The sequence below is a fragment of the Salvelinus alpinus genome, chromosome 21 (assembly GCF_045679555.1).
Source record: "Salvelinus alpinus chromosome 21, SLU_Salpinus.1, whole genome shotgun sequence".
NCBI lineage: Eukaryota > Metazoa > Chordata > Actinopteri > Salmoniformes > Salmonidae > Salvelinus > Salvelinus alpinus.
Window position 1 is genome coordinate 5423451 of NC_092106.1, and position 10859 is coordinate 5434309.

Consider the following 10859-nt stretch of genomic DNA (forward strand, 5'->3'; position numbering starts at 1 on the left):
AATGTGAAATAAACATCCCACATCTCACTTAACCATTTGCAGCCACTCTTAAAGAGGATGTGTCCTATTTTACTGAACTATCACTCACTTTGATTGCTGTCTCTCCATGCACACCAGCATGTATGTATCCCTACATTCTGCTCCAGCATTTACCAAGACACCACCTTAAGTTAGTAGTATGTCACTGATGACACTGCTACAGGTACAGACTACATTGGCGGGACTGTTGAGGCTTGGTCACATTTAGGGTGGAACCTCCATGTTTCTACACATAGGTTTGGTTTGGTATTTTACATTACAGCACTGTTTTATGGGACATTGGCCAAGAAGGGGTTGGCAATGGCTCTTTGAAATCCGAAACCTTGACTTTTCCTTTTCACTCTTTAGGCAATTAAACTGTTTCACAGAGGACTTCACAAGCCTCATGTTGAGCTCAGTAGCCATAACTGCACTGAGGTGGAGCAGATTTATACATGGTTTCAATTACCATTAGAAATATAAGCATATTTTGCCCCCTGCTCAATAACGGCCTGTTAAAACGGCAAACTATTACAGAGGCACTTTCAGATACCGCAATGATTTTGTAACAAGTCTTCTTTTTTTTATGTCCCTAGATCAAGGTTCGCAAACTGGCCCTCGAGCCACATAATTGTATTTTCATTTTTTTTATTGCAAATAAAGAACAGAAGAAACAGATTTTAATTTTGAGAATCTGTTCCAAAGTATTCCCACGCACAATAGAGAGATTTACCAAGTATGTGATCGTTGACAAATGTAAGCAAGGTTTGAAATGTTTTGGTCAAATAGTACATCTGTTTGGGTTTCTTAGAGTCAATTTGCAGTCTACAAATGATTTGTAATTATCTTCAGGCCCCCTGACCCCCCCCCCCCTCCCTCCTGATCTGCTCAATAAAAAATATTCCGGCTGGAACTAGTTGATGATCCCTGCCCTAGATGTTCCTTTCATTTCCACAGCAAAAGTAATAATTAAAGTAATCATGACAAACTGAACCAGGGCTGACCGCAGCCTTTCAGAGGCCCGAAGCGAGTGGCATGAAAGACTCGCAAATGTCATGGAACTATAACATTTCAATGTTGTCAATTCTGCACTGAATATATTGTGCACTTTGTCAATAGCGCAACTGTTTTATGCTGTCATTATTTCACAAGACCACCTGGGTATAATACATGTCAAATGAAGGTATACTGAACACAAATAGTTTCATGAGCTGAAATAAATGGCCCAGAAATTGTCCATACACACAAAAAACTTATTAAGCTCATATTTTGAGCACAAATGTGTTTACATCCCTGTTCGTGAGCATATCTCCTTTGCCAAGATAATCCATCCACTTGACAGGTGTGGCATATCAAGAAGCTGATTAAACAGTATGATCATTACACAGGTGCACCTTGTGCTGGGGACAATAAAACCATTTTATAAAAGATATTTCTGACCAACAGATGCATATCTGTATTCCCTGTCATGTGAAATCCATAGATTAGGGCCTAATGAATTTATGTCAGTTGACTGATTTCCTCATATGGGGACTGTAACTCAGTCAAATCTTAGACATTGTTGCATGTTGCATTTATATTTTTGTTCATTATAGTGTGCTTGATTCCTCTTAGTTTGCTATTTGTGACAATTCCAATGTTTCCATTGTACTACCAGGCAAATTAAACAGCGTGCAGATCAAGTATTTGAATCAACCCGTCTCTCATTCTCTCTAGTCAATCACCATACCAACATATTGGCACTTCCCGGTAATAAAATAAACCATGCTCTTGAGCGTGTTAAAGGCCAAGGTCAGGTAAGATTTCTTGCTGTTCAATTGTCATTTCATAGGGTTCTAGTACACCAAGGACCAATAAATAACCACTTTGCCTTTATTTATCATTTGAGAAGAAATATGTGTATGTGTGTTCCTCCATCCTACTCCCTTTGGATGAGGTCAGGGATGTAATCACTTTAGCTGTCCCATCTGGGAATCTGAAAGTGCCCGAAACAGTTCAGTCGTTTCGAAAGAACAACATCAATACTTTAAGGTGGTTTATCCATCCAAACAAGAGCATGCTACATGGGGTCCATTTAATCTCAACTGAATAGGGGCTCTGGTTATGTACACAAGCTAAAGTTAGTGATTAGTGGCTACGGCCCCTAAAGGTACCTGTATTGTATTATTACTATATGCCTAGAGCTCTGGCTCTGTGCAGTATACAAACCAGAGTACTTACAGAAGGTCATTTGAGTGAACTATCTGGTTATGTGAAGTGTCTGTACCTGTATTTTCCATCCGGCCTGTTTATTTTTCTTGATAAGTCTGCAGATCAATTCCTTCCTCTCATCCTGCAACTCGCTAATCTTCATGGCGTTGCTCTCTCTCTCTCTCTGCTCTGTCTTTGAGCATCCCTCGCCCTCTCCACACACGGTCTCACATCCCCCAGGTTCTATCTTACACATTCTATAGTATTTTTCTTTCCCAGCTCTAGCAATGCCTCCTTGTATTCTTCCTTCTCTCCTTCCATAATCTCTCACCTGACCTTCTTCTCCATGGACCCTCTCTCTCTCCCTCTCCTTTTCTATTTCCTCCTTGATCCTCTCTTTCTTCACAGTCTCCTTAATTTTCTCATTCAACCCTTCCAACTCCTCCATCAATCTCTTTGTCTTCGTCTCCTCCATTCTCTCAATCCTCTCTCTGACTAGTCAAATAAAAATAAAATGTTATTTGTCACATACGCATGGTTAGCAGATGTTAATGTGAGTGTAGCGAAATGCTTGTTTTTCTAGATCCGACAGTGCAGTAATATCTAACAAGTAATCTAACAATTCCCCAATAACTACCTAATACACAGAAATCTAAAGGGGTGAATGAGAATATGTACATGTAAGTATATGGATGAGCAATGGCCGAGCAGCATAGGCAAGGTGCAATAGATGGTATAAAATACAGTTTAAATTTTTTTACTTTACCTTTATTTAACCAGGTAGGCTAGTTGAGAACAAGTTCTCATTTGCAACTGCGACCTGGCCAAGATAAAGCATAGCAATTCGACACATACAACAACACAGAGTTACACATAGAATAAACAAAACATACAGTCAATAATACAGTAGAATAATAAGTCTATATACAATGTGAGGAAATGAGGTGAGATAAGGGAAAAAGGCAAAAAAGGCCATGGTGGCGAAGTAAATACAATATAGCAAGTAAAACACTGGAATGGTAGATTTGCAGTGGAAGAATGTGCAAAGTAGAGATAGAAATAATGGGGTGCAAAGGAGCTAAATAAATAAATAAATACAGTAGGGGAAGAGGTAGTTGTTTGGGCTAAATTATAGATGGGCTATGTACAGGTGCAGTAATCTGTGAGCTGCTCTGACAGCTGGTACTTAAAGCTAATGAGGGAGATAAGTGTTTCCAGCTTCAGAGATTTTTGCAGTTCGTTCCAGTCATTGGGAGCAGAGAACTGTAAGGAAAGACGACCAAAGGAGGAATTGGCTTTGGGGGTGACCAGTGAGATATACCTGCTGGAGCGCGTGCTACAGGTGGGTGCTGCTATGGTGACCAGCGAGCTGAGATAAGGCGGGACTTTACCTAGCAGAGACTTGTAGATAACCTGTAGCCAGTGGGTTTGGCGACGAGTATGAAGCGAGGGCCAACCAACGAGAGCGTACAGGTCGCAATGGTGGGTAGTGTATGGGACTTTGGTGACTAAACGGATGGCACTGTGATAGACTGCATGCAGTTTGTTGAGTAGAGTGTTGGAGGCTATTTTATAGATGACATCACCGAAGTCGAGGATCGATAGGATGGTCAGTTTTACAAGGGTATGTTTGGCAGCATGAGTGAAGGATGCTTTGTTGCGATATAGGATTTAATTTTGGATTGGAGATGCTTAATGTGAGTCTGGAAGGAGAGTTTACAGTCTAACCAGACCCCTAGGTATTTGTAGTTGTCCACGTATTCTAAGTCAGAGCCGTCCAGAGTAGTGATGCTGGACGGGCGAGCAGGTGCGGGCAGGGATCAGTTGAATAGCATGCATTTAGTTTTACTTGTGTTTAAGAGCAGTTGGAGGCCACGGAGGGAGAGTTGTATGGCATTGAAGCTCGTCTGGAGGTTAGTTAACACAGTGTCCAAAGAGGGGCCAGAAGTATACAGAATGGTGTCGTCTGCGTAGAGGTGTATCAGAGAATCACCAGCAGCAAGAGCAACATCATTGATGTATACAGAGAAGAGAGTCGGCCCGAGGATTGAACCCTGTGGCACCCCATAGAGACTGCCAGAGGTCCGGACAACAGGCCCTCCGATTTGACACACTGAACTCTATCAGAGAAGTAGTTGGTGAACCAGGCAAGGCAATCTTTTGAGAAACCAAGGCTGTCGAGTCTGCCAGTAAGAATGTGGTGATTGACAGAGTCGAAAGCCTTGGCCAGGTCGATGAATACGGCTGCACAGTAATGTCTCTTATCGATGGCGGTTATGATGTCGTTTAGGACCTTGAGCATGGCTGAGCTCATGACGAGCTCTGAAACCAGATTGCATAGAGGAGAAGGTACGGTGGGATTCGAAATGGTTGGTAATCTGTTTGTTAACTTGGCTTTCGAAGACCTTAGAAAGACAGGGTAGGATAGATATAGGTCTGTAGCAGTTTGGGTCTAGAGTGTCACCCCCTTTGAAGAGGGGGATGACCGCGGCAGCTTTCCAATCTTTGGGAATCTCAGACGATACGAAAGAGAGGTTGAACAGGCTCGTAATAGGGGTTGCAACAATTTCGGCAGATAATTTTAGAAAGAGAGGGTCCAGATTGTCTAGCCCGGCTGATTTGTAGGGGTCCAGATTTTGCAGCTCTTTCAGAACATCAGCTATCTGGATTTGGGTGAAGGAGAAATGGTGGGGGCTTTGGCGGGTTGCTGTGGAGGGTGCCGGGAAGTTGACCGGGGAAGGGGTAGCCAGGTGGAAAGCATGGCCAGCCGTAGAGAAATGCTTATTGAAATTCTCAATCTAGCCTCAGAGCAGTGGGCAGCTGGGAGGAGATGCTCTTATTCTCCATTGACTTTACAGTGTCCCAGAACATTTTTGAGTTTGTACTACAGGATGCAAATTTCTGTTTGAAAAAGCTAGCCTTAGCTTTTCTAACTGCCTGTGTATATTTGTTCCTAACTTCCCTGAAAAGTTACATATCACGGGGGCTATTCGATGCTAATGCAGAACGCCACAGGATGTTTTTGTGCTGGTCAAGGGCAGTCAGGTCTGGAGTGAACCAAGGACTATATCTATTCCTAGTTCTACATTTTTTGAATGGGGCATGCTTATTTAAGATGGTGAGGAAGGCACTTTTAAAGAATAGCCAGGCATCATCTACTGACGGGATGAGGTCAATGTCATTCCAGGATACCCCGGCCAGGTCGATTAGAAAGGCCTCCTCGCTGAAGTGTTTTAGGGAGCGTTTGACAGTGATGAGGGGTGGTTGTTTGGTCGCAGACCCATTACGGATGCAGGTAATGAGGCAGTGATCGCTGAGATCTTGATTGAAAACAGCAGAGGTGTATTTGGAGGGCGAGTTAGTTAGGATGACATCTATGAGGGTGCCCGTGTTTACGGATTTGGAGTTGTACCTGGTAGGTTCATTGATCATTTGTGTGAGATTGAGGGCATCAAGCTTAGATTGTAGGATGGCCGGAGTTGATGTCGGAAGTTTACATACACTTAGCCAAATACATTTAAACTCAGTTTTTCACAATTCCTGACATTTAATCCAGGTAAAAGTTCCCTGTTTTAGGTCACTTAGGATCACCACTTTATTTATAGAATTTATAGAATGTGAAATGTCAGAATAATAGTAGAGAGAATTATTGTATTTCTTTCATCACATTCCCAGTGGGTCAGAAGTTTACATACACTCAATTAGTATTTGGTAGCATTGCCTTTAAATTGTTTAACTTGGGTCAAACGTTTCGGGTAGCCTTCCACAAGCTTCCCACTATAAATTGGGTGAATTTTGGCCCATTCCTCCTGACAGAGCTGGTGTAACTGAGTCAGGTTTGTAGGCCTCCTTGCTCGCACACACTTTTTCAGTTCTGCCCACAAATTTTCTATAGGATTGAGGTTAGGGCTTTGTGATGGCCACTCCAATTCCTTGACTTTGTTGTCCTTAAGCCATTTTGTCACAACTTTGGAAGTATGCTTGGGGTCATTGTTCATTTGGAAGACCCATTTGCGACCAAGTTTTAACTTCCTGACTGATATCTTGAGATGTTGCTTCAATATATCCACATAATTTTCCTACCTCATGATGCCATCTATTTTGTGAGTGCACCAGTCCCTCCTGAAGCAAAGCACCCCCACGCTTCACGGTTGGGATGGTGTTCTTCGGCTTGCAAGCCTCCCCCTTTTTCCTCCAAACATAACAATGTTCATTATGGCCAACAGTTTTATTTTTGTTTCATCAGACCAGAGGACATTTCTCCAAAAAGTACAATCTTTGTCCCCATGTGCAGTTGCAAACCGTAGTCTGGCTTTTTTAATGGCGGTTTTGGAGCAGTTGCTTCTTCCTTGCTGAGTGGCCTTTCAGGTTATGTCAATATAGGACTCGTTTTACTGTGGATATAGATACTTTTGTACCTGTTTCCTCCAGCATCTTCACGAGGTCCTTTGCTGTTGTTCTGTGATTGATTTGCACTTTTCGCACCAAAGTACGTTCATCTCTAGGAGACAGAACGAGCCTCCTTCCTGAGCTGTATGACGGTTGTGTGGTCCCATGGTGTTTATACTTGCATACTATTGTTTGTACAGATGAACTTGATACCTTCAGGCGTTTGGAAATTGCTCCCAAGGATGAACCAGACTTGTGGAGGTCTTGGCTGATTTCTTTATATTTTCCCATGATGTCAAGCAAAGAGGCACTGAGTTTGAAGGTAGGCCTTGAAATACATCCCCAGGTACACCTCCAATTGACTCAAATGATGTCAATTAGCCTATCAGAAGCTTCTAAAGCCATTACATAATTTTCTGGAATTTTTCAAGCTGTTTATAAAGGCACAGTCAACTTATTGTATGTAAACTTCTTACCCACTGGAATTGTGATACAGTGAATTATAAGTGAAATAATCTGTCTGTAAACAATTGTTGGAAAAATTACTTGTGTCATGCACAAAGTAGATGTCCTAACCGACTTACAAAAACTATAGTTTGTTAACAAGAAATTTGTGGAGTGGTTGAAAAAGGAGTTTTAATGACTCCAACCTAAGTGTATGTAAACTTCCGACTTCAACTGTACATTTGATATGAGTAATGTAAGATATGTAAACATTATTAAAGTGCCATTATTTAGAGTGCAATGTATAAAGTGACTAGTGATCCATTTATTAAAGTGGCCAGTGATTGGGTCTCAATGTAGGCAGCAGCCTCTCTGAGTTAGTGATTGCTGTTTAGCAGTCTGATGGCCTTGAGACAGAAGCTGTTTTTCAGCCTCTCGGTCCCAGCTTTGATGCCCCTGTACTGACCTCGCCTTCTGGATGGTAGCGGTGTGAACAGGCAGTGGTTCGGGTGGTTGATGTCGTTGATGATCTTTTTGGCCTTCCTGTGACATCGTGTACTGTAGATGTCATGGAGGGCAGGTAGTTTGCTCCTGGTGATGCGTTGTTCAGACTTCACCACCCTCTGGAGTGCCTTGCGGTTGAGGGCGGTGCAGTTGCCGTGCCAGGCTGTAATACAGCCTGAGAGGATGCTCTCATTTGTGAATCTGTAAATGTTTGTCAGGGTTTTGGGTGACAAGCCAAATTTCTTCAGCCTCCTGAGGTTGAAGAGGCGAAGTTGCGCCTTCTTCACCACACTGTCTGTGTGAGTGGACCATTTCAGTTTGTCTGTGATGTGTACGCCGAGGAACTTAATACTTTCCACCTTCTCCACTGCTGTCCCTTCGATGTGGATAGGGGGGTGCTCCCTCTGCTGTTTCCTGAAGCCAACGATTATCTCCTTTGTTTTGTTGACTTTGAGTGAGATGTTGTTTTCCTGACACCACACTCCGAGTGCCCTCACCTCCTCCCTGTAGGCTGTCTCATTGTTGTTGGTAATCAAGCCCATTATTGTTGTGTCGTCTGCAAACTTGATGATTGAGTTGGAGGCGTGCATGGCCACGCAATCATGGATGAACAGGGAGAACAGGAGGGGGCTGAGTACACACCCTTGTGGGGCCCCAATGTTGAGGGTCAGCGAAGTGGAGATGTTGCTTCCTACCTTCACCACCTGGGGAGGCCCGTCAGAAAGCCCAGGACCAAATTGCCTAGGGCGGGGTCGAGACCCGGCCTCCAGCTTGATGATGAGCTTGGAGGGTACTATGGTGTTGAATGCGGAGCTGTAGTCAATGAACAGCATTCTTGCATAGGTATTCCTTTAATCCAGATGGGATAGGGCAGTGTGCAGTGTGATGGCGATTGCGTCGTCTGTGGACCTGTTGGGGCGGTATGCAAACTGAAGTGGATGGCCGGTAAGGTGGAGGTGATATGATCCTTGACTAGTCTCTCGAAGCACTTCATGATGTCAGAAGTGAGTGCTAGGGTACAGTAGTCATTTAGTTCAGTTATCTTTTCCTTCTTGGGTACAGGAACAATGGTAGCCATCTTGAAGCATGTGGGGACAACAGACTGGGATAGGGAGCGATTGAATATTTCCGTAAACACACCAGCCAGCTGGTCTGCACATGATCTGAGGACGCGGCTAAGGATGCCGTCTGGGCCAGCAGCCCTGCAAGGGTTAACACGTTTAAATGTTTTACTCACGTCAGCCATGGAGAAGGAGAGGGGGGGGTGCAGGCAATGTTAGCGGGCCGCGACGGTGGCACTGTATTATCCTCAAAGCGGGCAAAGAAGGTGTTTAGTTTGTCTGAAAGCGTGACGTCAGTATTCGTGACGTGGCTGGATTTCTTTTTGTAGTCCGTGATTTCCTGTAGACCCTGCCTGCATACGTCTCGTGTCTAAGCCATTGAATTGCGACTCCACCTTGTCCCTGTACTGGCATTCGCTTGTTTGATTACCTTGCGGAGGGAATAACTACACTGTTTATATTCAGACATATTCCCAGACCTCTTTCCATGGTTAAATGCGGTGGATCGCGCTTTCAGTTTTGCGCGAATGCCGTCATCCATCCACGGTTTCTTGTTAGGGTAGGTTTTAATAGTCACAGTGGGTACAACATCTCCAATGCTCTTCTTTATTAATGCACTCACCGAGTCAGCATATAGGTTGATGTTGTTCTCGGAGGCTGACCGGAAACATATTTCAGTCCGCGTGTTCAAAACAATCTTAAAGCGTGGCTTCCAATTGGTCGGACCAGCGTTGAATGGTTCTCGTCACTGGTACATCCTGTTTGAGTTTTTGCCTATAAGACGGAAGGAGCAAGATGGCGTCGTGGTCGGATTTGGGAGGGCGGGGAGGGCTTTGTATGCATCATGGAAGTTGGAGTAGCAGTGGTCGAGGGTGTTGCGCATGCGCGTAGCGCAAACAATATGCTGGAAGAATTTAGGTACACTTGTTCTCAAATTTGCTTTGTTAAAATCCCCAGCTACAATAAATGCAACCGCAGGATGTATGGTTTCCAGTTTGCATATAGTCCAGTGAAGTTCCTTGATGGCCATCTTGGTGTCTGCTTGAGGGGGAATGTACACAGCTGTGACTATAACTGAGGTGAATTCTCTTGGTTGGTAAAATGGCCGGCACTTGATTGTAAGGAATTCTAGATCGGGTGAGCAGAAGGACTTGAGTTCCTGTATGCTGTTATGATTACACTATGAGTCGTTAATCATAAAGCATACACCTCCGCCCTTCCTTTTCCCAGAGAGGTGTTTATCTCTGTCGGCGCGATGCATGGAGAAGACCCGGTGGCTGAACCGATTAATCTTCCACTTCTCTTCCAACCCCACCTTTATCCGCTTCACCTCCTTCTCCTTCATTTCCCTCCTCTCTCTCAACCTCCAGTTTAAAAAGCTCCAATTCTTTCTCTTTCTTATCCTCACCCTCTCTACTTACATCTTCTCCTCCATATCCAGCTTCACACACTCCACCTCGTCATTCCATTTCTCAAACTACTCCGTATCTCCACTTTGTTCTCTCTTCTTTTCTCCCTCTCTTTTGCCTCTCATCTTCTATCCCTCCAACTCCTTTCTTCACCTCCACCTTTGCCTTCTCTTCCACATCGGTTTTCATTCTGACCATCTCCTTTTCTTTCTTTTTAATAATTTCTCCTGCTCTTGTCATTTTCCTCCATCTCTCATCCACAGTCAACCTTTCCACTATTTTATTCCTCTTCAACTTCTCTTTCTCCCTGTCCGACTCCAACTTTTCTCCAGTTTCTCTTTCTGTCTATCCAGACCCTTGTCTTTCATAACGACCTCCTCCCGCTTCTTCTCCACTTCATTGTCCTCCTTCCTCACCCTCTGTTTGTCCTTCTCTGCATTGCCTCCTCTTTCCTCTCAATCTCCCCTTCCCTCTTAATTTCCTCCAACACCTCTTGTATTTCGATCTTCTCTCCCTCCTGGATTTTCTCCAGCAGTCCATAGAGAACTTTTACAGTCTTTCATCTCTGCATCCACACTCTCCTTAACTCTATCTCTCCATTTCTTTCCTCCAGCTCTCTCGCTCCATCTGAGGAGTTGACTGGAAAAGCAATGAGAATGTGAATTAAGCTTTAAAGGTAGAGGCACGCTAGTATCAGTGGGGTGATCTGGTTAGCTGATCTGAGGAATCCCAGGTCTGGGAAAAGAATATCTAGTGAAATGTGATCTGCTCAATAAGAGAGCTGCTAGCAGGAATATATCTGAGGTGCCACCTGTTGTGTCCTGGAGCACTAAACCCAAAACAC